The sequence below is a fragment of the Oncorhynchus clarkii genome, chromosome 17, assembly GCF_045791955.1.
Source record: "Oncorhynchus clarkii lewisi isolate Uvic-CL-2024 chromosome 17, UVic_Ocla_1.0, whole genome shotgun sequence".
Taxonomy (NCBI): domain Eukaryota; kingdom Metazoa; phylum Chordata; class Actinopteri; order Salmoniformes; family Salmonidae; genus Oncorhynchus; species Oncorhynchus clarkii.
Genome location: NC_092163.1, coordinates 40,116,413 through 40,129,605, shown reverse-complemented (window position 1 = coordinate 40,129,605; position 13,193 = coordinate 40,116,413). Strand labels below are relative to the sequence as shown.

Here is a 13,193-nt window from a genome sequence, read left to right as displayed (position 1 = left end):
TGTACTGTAGATTCAAAGCCCTAAACTGAATCTGTTTCTTTTCTCTAGTCTGATACGTACCATGTATACAGCTCAATCCCCGACAGACCAGCATCCTCAGCCCAGCCTGATGGGTTGTACAGCCTTCTGCAGACACACTGAAACTTCACCTCTGGCTTTCTGTATCTATGTCTCACACATTCTTTCTCTTTCTCACACGACATCCTTTATTATCACTCATCCAGTTACTGTAAATAAGTTGATTAACAGGTAATATTTCTACTGTATTACACATGGACAACTGATTTCTGTTACATGTCTATCCGTAATATCTCTTACTGTGTTAATATTTATATTTTGGAGGGGTACGGGGCATACTCCCCTTTGAGCATTTTTCTTATTTCTTCTCCCTAGTAAATGCTAAATCTACTGTATTTAAGTATATTATGTTGACTGTTTGATACCTTCTTCCATAACAGTTGGATACAATTAATTTCCTATTGGGCAAAACATAATCCACAACCAAAACAAACTGCAAATGCATACAAACTCAAGTTTGTTGAGTCACAAGCTTGATGCATTTATTGGGTGCGAAAAATTTAGGACCAAAATACATAATGCTTGACTACTTTAATACACTATAAATGAATTTGTCCAAATACTTATGACTTCTTGAATTGGGGGGACTATTTACATAAAGTGCTTTTATATCTAAATGGTAAAACATACAATATCTTCAGAAAGTATTCACACCGCTTGACTTTTTCCAAATGTTGTTATGTTACAGCCTGAATTTAAAATGTATGAAATTTAGATTTTTTTTTTATGTCCCTGGCCTACACACAATACAATGTAAAAAAAATGTCAATAAGTATTCAATTACTTTGTTATGGAAATCCCAAATAAATTGAATAATACATTGCATGGACTCACTCTGTGTGCAATAATAGTGTTTAACATGATGTTTATTGACTACCTCATCTCTGTGCCCCACACATACAATTATCTGTAAAGTCGGTCAGTCGCGTAGTGAATTTCAAGAGATTTAACCAAAAACAACAGGGTGGTTGTCTAATGCCTCACAAAGATGGAAACTATTGGTTAAAAAAGCAGACATTGAATATCCCTTTGAGCAAGGTGAAGTTATTAATTACACATTGGATGGTGTATCAATATACCCACTCACAACAATAATACTGCCATCATTCATAACTTAGTTGCCGGAGAGGAAAAAACCCACTCAGAGATTTCACCATGATGCCCATGGTGACTTTAAAACAGTTACAGAGTTTAATGACTGTGATAGGAGATAACAGAGGATGGATCAACAACATTGTAGTTAATCTTCCAAACTAACCTAAATGACAGAGTGAAAAGAAGGAAGCTTGTACCTGTTTGCAGCAAGGCACTAAAGTAATACTGCAAAAACTGTGGCAAAGCAATTAACATTTGGTCCTGAATACAAAATGTTATGTTTGGGGCAAATAGGATACAACACATTACTGAGTACCATTCTCCATATTTTCATGCACAGTGGTGGCTGCGTCTTGTTATGGGTATATTGTAATCATTAAGGGACTGGGGAGATTTTCAGGATAGAAAATAAATGTAATGGAGCTAAACACAGGCAAAGTGCTAAAGGAAAACCTGGTCGAGTCTGCTTTCCACCAGACACTAGGAGATGAATTCACCTTTCAGCAGGATAATAACCTAAAACACAAGGCTAAATATACACTGGAGTTGCTTACCAAGCATACAGTGAATGTTCCTGAGTGGCAGAGTTACAGTTTTGACTTGAATCTACTTCAAAATCTATGGCAAGACCTGAAAATGGTTGTCTAGCAATGATCAACAACCAATTGGACAGAGCTTGAAGAAATTTGAAAAGAATAATGGGCAAATGTTGCACAATCCAGGTGTGGAAAGCTCTTAGAGACTTAGAGACGCAGAAAGACTCACAGCTGTAATCGCTGCCAAAGGTGCTAATACAAAGTATTGACTCAGTGATGTAAAGACTTATCTAAATGAAATATTTCTGGATTTCATTTTCAAAAATGTAGCAAAAAATTACAAAAAACATGTTTTCACTTTGTCATAATGGGGTATTGTGTGTAGATTGGTGAGATTGTTAATTTATTTAGTACATTTTGAATTCAGGCTGTAACACAACATAATGTGTGATAAGTCAAGGGGTTTGAGTACTTTATGAAAATACCCTCAAATAAAGGGGAAATTCTGTACTGTCGCCTTATATAAAACAATCTTAAATGTAAAATACTGGAGTATAGAGCCATATATAATTTTTGGGCTTCACTGTCCAAAGGCATATGGAGGGGAGTGTATGACCGATAAATGATTCTGATTGTTCAGATACCCTTACTTCTGCAACATTAGCTCACACTTGTTGTATGAGACTGTTGTTTAGGTTTCTGCTCTCTGTGGTTTTGCTGTGCACAAGCTCCACATGTACGTCTCTATTCAAACAATCCTCTGACACAGTCATACCTTACTGTGAAGTCAGACTAACAGTATGTAGCTGTCTGACAAATGGCATTGTTCATCCCTGATATGGCTGGTCATCTGTTCTTGGTCTTCCTCCTTTTTGGTGAGTTATTTCTACATTTCTACAGTTTCATCATCTGTTTGTTCTACAGGATATTCCTCTTCTTCTCTCCCCTCTTTTAGTCTTTTACTTTTTACTCTTTTACTTTAGGAACTCTTGATATTTCTGAATCTCATGGCTATGATGAGTATCTTATTCCATTAATCATCTTATTTATTTCGCTCTATCATTATTTTACAATTTGTTCAGATAAGATTGACCACTGCTTGATCCCCATTAATGCATTACAGTAGATTACGCTACTTTACCAACTTGTGTGAAGTGTTCAGGTGTCTCCTGTTAAAATATACTTTTTGAATGGCAGACGATGATAATCTACTTTATAATTTCTAGATACGTTCCAATCCATCAAAGCCCAAGGTCAGTATCATTATTATGAGTTTTTAGTTACCCAGTAAAAATATAATAATGACCATGGTATGAGATGTTTTTTCACAGTAGAGACTCACTATCCATCGATGCACAGTCATCCTGCGCCTATCACTATTCTTGGTAAAAATAGTATTATTATTATGAATACACGGATCTGATTGGCTCACTGTAATCAGATTGGAATATGTCATGTCATGCTAACATATACAGACTTTTAGTTCTTACTATTTTCGTTATCTGGTAAAGAAAGAGGTGTGTATTCTCATTAACCTACAGTATGGACAGTTATTGATGTGTTCTCCTCACAGGTAAACTGCTGAAACCAGACATTAGTGTCAATGACGAATCATCTCATGACATCACTATTGCCTGTGTACTTCCTGAGTCTGTCAGTGATGGTCATAGCTGTAACCTGTACACTGGAGACCAGCCTCAGGCCTACAAAGAGGCTTGGGTGAGGAGATTTAACGCAGCATCATCCAAACTATTCTGTACCTTCAGTGTTACTAAGAATGATCTGTTCAGGCATCTGCAGTTGGTGAGAGATGTGAGCTGTGACTATAGAGTGAACACAGGATCACACTCTCTGTCTCCCCGCAGTGATAAATACATAATTACAGGTAAGATACTTACATAAACAAATGCAGAAATATGTATTATATGTACATTTTTTAAGTGTAGAATGGTATGGGCAAAAACAGGTTGAATAAACGTTGTAGTAGTAAATAGTTTTCCCTTCTGATGACACTAAATCAACGTGAAAAATGTATTGGATTTGCCAAAATCATTTTGGGAATGTTGGTCTTTTTTTCACCCAACTCGAACCTAAATCCATTGACATGGCTGAAATGTTGTTGATTTCACTTTGAATTCACATTAGTTGACAACTCAATCAAATGTAAATCAAAACTAGGTGTGGAACTGATGTCTGTGCTCATTGGGCAAATGCTTAATTTATTGCTAACTTGTTTTGAACAAATCAATTCATTTTAATTCATGTTTTTAAATCACAGTCCAAGGTAATTCAAAGTAGTTATACAAATCATAAGTCCATGTCATGTTTATCACCATCATGATTTGACTTTGCATAGTGAAAGACTGCGGGCTCTACAGTATATTGTTATGTGCAGAATAGTGTGCCTTGTACTTCATGAAGTCGTTGTTCTCTCCCAACAGGTCAGAAACCAAATATTACAATGAGAACTTCATCATCACCTGTTTAATTCCTGGCTCTGTCAGTAATGACACCACCTGTAACCTGTATGTTGGAGAGAAGAGTAAGTGTCTCATAAGAGCACACATCAGGAAGAAGAAACACAGATTCCAAATGCTGGTTCTGTCAATTCTCTGTGGATGAGAATGATCTTATCAGAAGTCTACAGTCAGTGAGGCATAAGGAGGTGAGCTGTGACTACAGACTGAGCTCAGGACCAAACTCTCTCTCACCACGTAGTGATGGGTACAGCTTTGCAGGTGAGTCATTATCTATACAATAAGAATCTATCAGTGCTGCAGGTCTTCATGATCTGACTACGCTTTGATTAGTTTAATATCACTATATTAATTCTGACCCTCCCTCCCCCACTAACTCAATCACTCACTCATTTTTGCTCGCTCCTTGGAGCATAGCACTTTGACATATGGATCTCCACACTGTCTTAATCTGGGCCAGATCCCAGGCTGATCTGGTGTTGAGTCCCAGGATGAGAAGTTTAATTTCTTTGTTGAACTGGTTCAGCGTTTAGATTGTATCTATGCACTATTGTGCTTCTCCTGTTAGATTCATGGTGACCTTATTCTAGGAAGCTGATAACAACAATCAACACCTTATCTGTCCTGAAAGACTTGATCACCTTATGAACTGGTCTTATCATCTCTATAATGAGGAGAAATATAATCTACCAGGGCAGGAAGCAATCTGTCCATAGTGAATTTATAGTCCTACTTTTCCCACTTTGAAAAGACAAGTCATGAAGGTATTTCAAAAGGACAACAACACCTTGGTGATCATTAATAAGATCATGAATAAAATACTAATTTAATTAATATGTGTTTTCTCAATGGGTTTGACTCCAGGTCCTAGATCTACTTTGCCTCCCAGCACGACAGTGAGTCCTACAGAAGGTGTGTTGGGCCTCTAAATGACCATCTCTGCAAATAGTAATTATACAGTCAATGGTTTAGATTACAGGCCTGTAAAATGAAGTGAACAACATTTTAATGTAACACCTTATTCTTGTGTAATCATATTGCTTCCCTCTAGTTTCGACTGTTACTTCTACTTCGACCCGAGACACCACAGTGACACCAACTACCAGTAAGTAGATCCACTCATTTTAACTTACATGTATATTTTTGATTACAATAATTCATTAAAGCTCCATCCGATTTATGAATTGACCCATGCTTGTAATTTTAGTCCAGATTTGTGTACTTTTAGTCCATCTGATTTGTAGAAAATGACCTTAGATACTAAAATAATTTACATTTGTTCTTGTGTAATCTCCTCTCACCAGGTTTGACCTCTCCTTTGACCCCCAGCACGGCAGTGAATCCTACATCAGGTGTGTTGGTCATCTTTATCATGAAGAAGGCATGACAATGCCTATCCCCTCTCAGGAGACCGAAAAGATTTGGCATGGGTCCTCAGATCCTCAAAAAGTTATACAGCTGCACCATAGAGAGCAAGGCTTAGTTTGGCAACTTCTCGGCATCCGACCGCAGAGGTTAGTGTGTACGGCCCAGTACATCTCTTGGGACAAGATTCCTGACATCCAGGACATCTATATCAGGCGGGGTCAGAGGAAGGCCCTTTAAAATTGTCAAAGACTCCAGCCACCCAAGTCATGAACTGTTCTCTCTGCTACTGCATGGCAAGTGGTACTGGATTGCCAAGTCCAGGTCCAAAAGGCTCCTTAACAGCTTCTACCCCCAAGCTATAAGACTGCTGAAGAGTTAATGAAATGGCTAACCAGACTATTTGCATTGACCTCCTTTTTTATTCTGCTGCTACTCTTTGTTTATTACCTATAAATAGTCACTTTACACCTTTCTACATATACATATTACCTGAATTTCCTCCTTTATATTGCCTCGCTATTGTTATTTTATTTTATTGTGTTGTTTTTATTTTTAATTATTTCAGTATTTAAAAAATTAAACAAAGGTAGCAAATATTTTCTTACATAAAAAAAATGCAATGTTGATAGTAAGTGTTTCATGGTAAGGTTGTATTGTAACACCTGTTGTATTCGGCGCATGTGCATAACGATGGTCATTATGGCCAAACAGTTCAATTTTTCATTTATCAGACCAGGGGATATTTCTCCAAAAAGTACGATCTTTGTCCCCATGTGCAGTTGCAAACCATAGTCTGGCTTTTTTATGGTGTTATTGGCGCAATGGCTTCTTCCTTGCTGAGCGGCCTTTCAGGTTATGTTGATATAGAACTCATTTTACTGTGGATAAATATACTTTTGTACCTGTTTTCTCCAGCATCTTCACAAGGTCCTTTGCTGTTGTTCTGGGATTGATTTGCACTTTTCTCACCAAAGTACGTTCATCTCCAGGAGACCGAATGTGTCTCCTTCCTGAGCGGTATGACGGCTGTGTGGTCACATGGTGTTTATACTTGCGTACTATTATTTGTACAGATGAACGTGGTACCTTCAGGGGTTTGGAAATTGCTCCCAAGGATGAACCAGACTTGTGAAGGTCTACACATTCTTGGGGGGTCTTGGCTGATTTCGTTTGATTTTCCCATGATGTCAAGCAAATAGGCACTGAGTTCGAAGGTAGGCCTTGTAATACATCCACAGGTACACCTCCAATTGACCCAGATGATGTCAATTAGCTTATCAGAAGCTTCTAAAGACATTGGCATCATTTTCTGGAATTTTCCAAGCTGTTTAAAGGCACAGTCAACTTAGTGTATGTAAACTTCTGACCCACTTGAAATGTGATACAGTTAATTATAAGTGAAATAATCTGTCTGTGAACAATTGTTGGAAAAATTACTTGTGTCATGCACAAAGTAGATGCCCTTACCGACTTGCCAAAACTATAGTTTGTTAACAAGACATTTGTGGAGTGGTTGAAAAACGAGTTTTAATGACTCCAACATACAGTTGAAGTCAGAAGTATGTAAACAGAAGTATGTAAACTTCTGACTCCAACTGTATGCATAGTCACATTACACCTTCCTACATACACATTTTACCTGAGTTACCTCCAGTATATAGCCTCGCTATTGTTATTTTATTGTTACTTATTTAAATGTTTTTTTATGTGATTTATTTAGAGTTTTTTAGCAAATATTTTCTTACTTTCAGCAATGCAGTGTTTTGAAGGTAAGTGTTTCATGGTAAGGTTGTATTGTAACACCTGTTGTATTTGGAGCATGTGACAAAAAACATTTCATTTTATTTGATATGAAACAAATGTACATTTCTCTTCTCATCTCTTCTCAACAGGTTTGACCTCTCCTTTGGCCCCCAGCACAGCAGTGAATCCTACATCAGGTGTGTTGGTCATCTTTAGTTAGTAAAACTGAAAATAATTTAATGATTTTATCTTACCCAGGTCTTTGTATACATTTTTTTAATCACAAAATGTGCCTAATTACTAGAAATGAGGTTGATATTGAATTGATTAAATCATCCCATTAAGATACCTTATTGTATCACCAGATCCAATGATTTTGCTTTGCACCAGATTTGACTGTTAGTCCTACTTTGACAACTGACACACCAAAGAGTCCAACTGAAAGTGAGTATGGCCACACGATTTTTGATTATTGGTGTTGACTAAGTTGTGATGTGTGTTAACTGTTAACAAACTGTCTCTATCTTGCATGTGCACAGGAGGTCAAAGCTCCACAGACAGCATTGTGAATTCAAACAGTCAAAAAAGAGTTTGGGGTAAGTGTCCTTATTTAGTAATTCCACAGCAAAAATGCACTTGTCTTTTTCTGCTAGCTCTGACTTTGCTGATAACTACTTTGTTGAGGGAAAATGTACTTGTTGTGATTGTGATATGTTGTTGCCTCACCAAGCTATCTTCAAATGAATGCACGTAAGTCGCTCTGGATAAGAGCCTCTGCTAAATTACTTGTCGCAGAAATTACCATCAGGGACACCTGAAGTCAATATTAAATTAATCATTATTTATCATCAACAAGCTGGAGAGGTTCTAACAAACTTAATGTACCATAGTACACGTTGGTCAGGAGCTCCACCGGGGATGTCCCATTAGTTGTCTTATCTTAAACAGACAAGTTATATTTGCAAGATTTAGCTTATTCATAATTCATAATTAATTCATCATTAACATTTGGTTCATGCATGTGACCAACCAATACCTCACGAGGCTTCTTCTCTTCAAGCTGAGACCTTGAAACTGAGACACCCCTTTTGGTTTTCAAAACAATGTTCTTGGCGCACTGATAGTGAGGATTCCTCCCAGTCACGATCAATCAGTCAGTTGCATGGACCCAGTCCAATTGGTTATTAGAAAAGCACAAACATAACATTTTCCTTCACAGACTCAAATGTAAAACGCTTAGCTGACTAGCTGTCTTTTCTCACATATATGAAAACGGAAACATTTACCAAGACTAATAATAAAGTGGTATTCTAACACCTGTCTACCATTGAAGTATTTACATTTGGATTAAGAGCTAATGACCTCTTCTGATGTCATCATGTCACCAAACAGAGGTGCAATTATGGCAGACAGCAGTGTGTATGGCTTCTGGAGTGGGCGTGTTCTTGATGGGATTGACAGCTGTCTATCTCTGCAGGAGGACCAGTGAGTACTTCTGATTCTGCATAACAAATAACTTGCAAACATTTTCCTTCTCATATTAATGTAAGTGCCTTTGACATGGGTTAATCTTTCAACTCCTTTTGGTGATATTGTGTAGTGTAGGCTATTCAATACCATTCATTTAGCCTCATTTGTTTTTCAGAGAAAACCAATTATCTGAGGTAAGAATTCCCTTGTGAATATGATGCAGATTGTATCAACCTTTAGTTCTGTATTGTCCATGATGAGATGTTCTTACCACAACCTTCTTATATACTTGTATGTTGTACAGACCTACAGCCAGACAGGATGATCACAGCCAATGTATGTTCCAAACAAAATACATCAAACACTGCCCACACTACAAACACAACTACACACATGCATGTCCAAACACGTATCCTAATTTAATTTTTCATTTTGTTTCCGTTGTAGGTGATTTGGTGATGGGAGCTATGAGTAGTGCAGGCATGTTGGATTCAAGGGATGCTGGGATCTATTCTCTCATCACCTCTGTACCGTCCACGTTTTTGCACTCAGGTGAGTTTGTAACAGAATGTCTTCTGTCCCTGTCTTCCCCACCTGGGACTTGAATTTGGGACCCTCAGCACAATAACACTTAATCACTCAATGCCAACCTTACAAACTTACATTTTTAGAGCATCTTGAAAGCGTGAGAACAGAGCTGTAAGTCTCCAGGGTGGTTTGAGTCAGGAGGAGAAGTGTGAAGTGACATCAAGCCCTGTTATTTTCTCTTCTTCTGACCCCCCCCCCCCCCCCCCACAACCTCTACTTGTGGCTTTGTCTCTCTCTGTGAGATGCAGGTCCTGTGCAGCAATCTACAAATGAAGATGTAAGTACAGCAAAAATAATAGCCTTGGATATAGATACAAACTTGTATCAGACAGTCTGACAGACAGTCTGAGGGATAATAAGGATCTTTCTCTCTCTCTTTCGTCCAGGCTGATTCAGAGAATGCAGGGGTCTACAGCCTGATCACTTCTGTACCATCCACATCTGTACCATTAGGTTTGTCTATTTAACTCTGTCCCAATGTTTCATAACATGTAGGGCTTTTATAGGACTCAAAGTTGTTTAGGCTTGTTTGTTGGTCTGAGGTCGTCATATCAGTAAGCATGTATGTGTATAAGTTATACATAAGATAATGTGTTAGAGCATGAGAGTAGAGCTGTACGTCTACAGGATGGTTTGAGTCAGGAGGAGAAGTGTGAAAGGACATTAAGTATAGCAAAGTGACATGCAACCACACACTCACTCACTCACTCATTCAGGCTCCCTCTGTGTTGTACAGGTCCTTTTGAAGAAAATGGAAAGTCATCTGAAAACGACAATGTAAGTTCAGAATCACCCACTGTGTTTGGTGATTGTGATCGACTCTCAGTTTCAGATTGATTTGACATCCTTTTAAATTACATTACATTTACAGTACTGTAGAATTAAAGGACTGATGCTAAACTGTCTGTTTCTTTTCTCTAGTCTGATACGTACCACGTATACAGCTCAATCCCCGACAGACCAGCAACCTCAGCCCAGCCTGATGGGTTTTACAGTCTTCTACAGACACACTGAAACTACACCACTGGCTCTCTGTATGTCTCACAGAAATATTGTTTCTTTCAGGATGTCCTTTATTTATCACACATCATGTTACTGTAAATAAGTATCTAAAACATCTACTGCAGTGCCGTTTCTATTTATAAGTAACATTCAGTAAGCAGCCGCTAGAGCCCCCCCCCCTCCAAAAACAACCGTAGGATAGTAGAATACACAACGTGCAGTTTCGAAATATGGTTCTACATCAGAAGTTTTTCTCTTGTTATTTCAGTCACTGACAGTCACTCAATTATCCCATGTCAGCTAAGATTTTATAGATTGCTAGGCAAGTAATCTAGCCAGCTATCTAAGTCTTGTAGTAATGGTCCAATTACTGCCCAGGGGCCCTGACTTCCACGGGGCCCCCAATAATTTTGTTAGTCACTCTCAATCAGATGTCAAATGAACATGGCATAAGTCATGGCAAAATGTGGAGAATTGCAGGAAATGAGCTTTAAACTGAATTTTATTATTTCAACGACAATGGCACAACGTGTTGAATTTCAGGAAATGTGCTTAATAACTGCAAAGTTCTCTCCGCCCCATGGCAAAATGAGTAGAATTGTAGGACAAATACTTTAAAGCTCCAAATGTTTCTCTCCGCCGCCATGAGCGGGGCCACTAAAATGTTTTATCGGTGAGGTGGGCAAATCTCGCTTAGGGTCCCCAAAATGCTTGGAACTGCCGTAATTTCCTGTATCACACATTGACACCTGGCCTGGATTTTGGAGGGGTCCGGGACATACTCCCCTTTAAATATTTTTAAGTAAATGCCCAAGTAAATATATACTGTATTTATACATATTCTGTCATCTGTGTGATGTCTCCTTCCATAACGGTTTGATACAGTTTACTAAATAAAATATATTTGTGATCAAAATCGATAGATACAGACAATTTAAAATAAATAAATAAATATATAACATATTCACACAATGCAAAAAAACAGGTAAATAGGAAATTAAGATAATTTAAGTCATTATGATCCAAAGTGGTATTGCTAAGACATTTTTCCTGGTGAAATTCATCTTGTGTTGAAATATGCTTATAATATAAACCAGATGCACCCAAAAAATCTGGGGGAAAAGTCTAATGTTATTTGAACAATTTTTGCGGCAAAGTTTAGCAAACCCCAAAAGCCTGATCTTATAGCATAAGTATTGATATTGATATTGCCTACATACGTTGTTACAAGCTACAAAATATAACATTTCGGTTTTAAAAATGTTTACATTGTTGGCAACATCAGATCATCAAAACTGAAAAAAATAGATTTCCAAATGCTATTCAAATTTCCAAATTTCTCCATGTTAACTTGTTGTTTTCCAAATTCCCAGTTGAATTTCAACTTACTCAGCACCTCAGTCGCTCCTTCAATGTGCAGTGTTGTAGACACATTCTAGCCTTGAAGTCCAATGACTGCGGAGTGGTTTAGATGTAAATGGTGTGAGAACACAACTTCATTACATTTTTTTTCAGTTAATATGAGCTTACATTCTGTTTCGATGCACACTTGAGCCCAGCGGTCAGGATGGTCGATTATGCTATGGGGGATGGCTTTGTTTGTTGAAAAGGGGTGGCTCCCCGCTCACCTCCCATATACACTGTACACACTGTACATAGATCTTTCTATTGTGTTATTGACTGTACGTTTGTTGATGTGTAACTCTGTGTTGTAGTTTTTGTCGCACTGCTTTGCTTTATCTTGGCCAGGTCGCAGGTGTAAATGGGAACTTGTTCTCAACTGGCCTACCTGGTTAAATAAATGTGAAATAAAATTTAAAAAAATAATAAATCCCTCTTCTATACAGTGGGGAGAACAAGTATTTGACACACTGCCGATTTTGCAGGTTTTCCTACTTACAAAGCATGTAGAGGTCTGTAATTTCTATCATAGATACACTTAAACTGTGAGAGACGGAATCTAAAACAAAAATCCAGAAAATCACATTGTATGATATTTAAGTAATTAATTTGCATTTTATTGCATGACATAAGTATTTGATACATCAGAAAAGCAGAACTTAATATTTGGTACAGAAACCTTTGTTTGCAATTACAGAGATCATATGTTTCCTGTAGTTCTTGACCAGGTTTGGACACACTGCAGCAGCGATTTTGGCCCACTCCTCCATACAGACCTTCTCCAGATCCTTCAGGTTTCGGGGCTGTCGCTGGGCAATACGGACTTTCAGCTCCCTCCAAAGATTTTCTATTGGGTTCAAGTTTGGAGACTGGCTAGGCTACTCCAGGACCTTGAGATGCTTCTTACGGAGCCACTCCTTAGTTGCCTTGGCTGTGTGTTTCGGGTCGTTGTCATGCTGGAAGACCCAGCCACGACCCATCTTCAATGTTCTTACTGAGGGAAGGAGGTTGTTGGCCAAGATCTCGAGATACATGGCCCCATCCATCCTCCCCTCAATACGGTGCAGTCGTCCTGTCCCCTTTGCAGAAAAGCATCCCCAAAGAATGATGTTTCCACCGCCATGCTTCACGGTTGGGATGGTGTTTTGGGGTTGTACTCATCCTTCTTCTTCCTCCAAACACGGCGAGTGGAGTTTAGACCAAAAAGCTCTATTTTTGTCTCATCAGACCACATGACCTTCTCCCATTCCTCCTCTGGATCATCCAGATGGTCATTGGAAAACTTCAGACGGGCCTGGACATGCGCTGGCTTGAGCAGGGGGACCTTGCGTGCGCTGCAGGATTTTAATCCATGACGGCGTAGTGTGTTACTAATGGTTTTCTTTGAGACTGTGGTCCCAGCTCTCTTCAGGTCATTGACCAGGTCCTGCCGTGT

General features: G+C 38.5%; 2 long non-coding RNA genes across 2 annotated transcripts; both read left to right on the top strand.

Annotated features, from left to right (window-relative positions):
- The first annotated feature begins 5,048 nt into the window (after positions 1 to 5,048).
- LOC139370853 (uncharacterized) lies at positions 5,049 to 6,270 on the top strand. Its single transcript, XR_011627186.1, has 3 exons — positions 5,049 to 5,098; positions 5,238 to 5,291; positions 5,491 to 6,270. It is a non-coding gene; the product is annotated as an uncharacterized lncRNA (long non-coding RNA).
- A 1,176-nt stretch (positions 6,271 to 7,446) lies between these two features.
- LOC139370851 (uncharacterized) lies at positions 7,447 to 7,893 on the top strand. Its single transcript, XR_011627184.1, has 3 exons — positions 7,447 to 7,494; positions 7,688 to 7,741; positions 7,837 to 7,893. It is a non-coding gene; the product is annotated as an uncharacterized lncRNA (long non-coding RNA).
- The last annotated feature ends 5,300 nt before the right edge of the window (positions 7,894 to 13,193 follow it).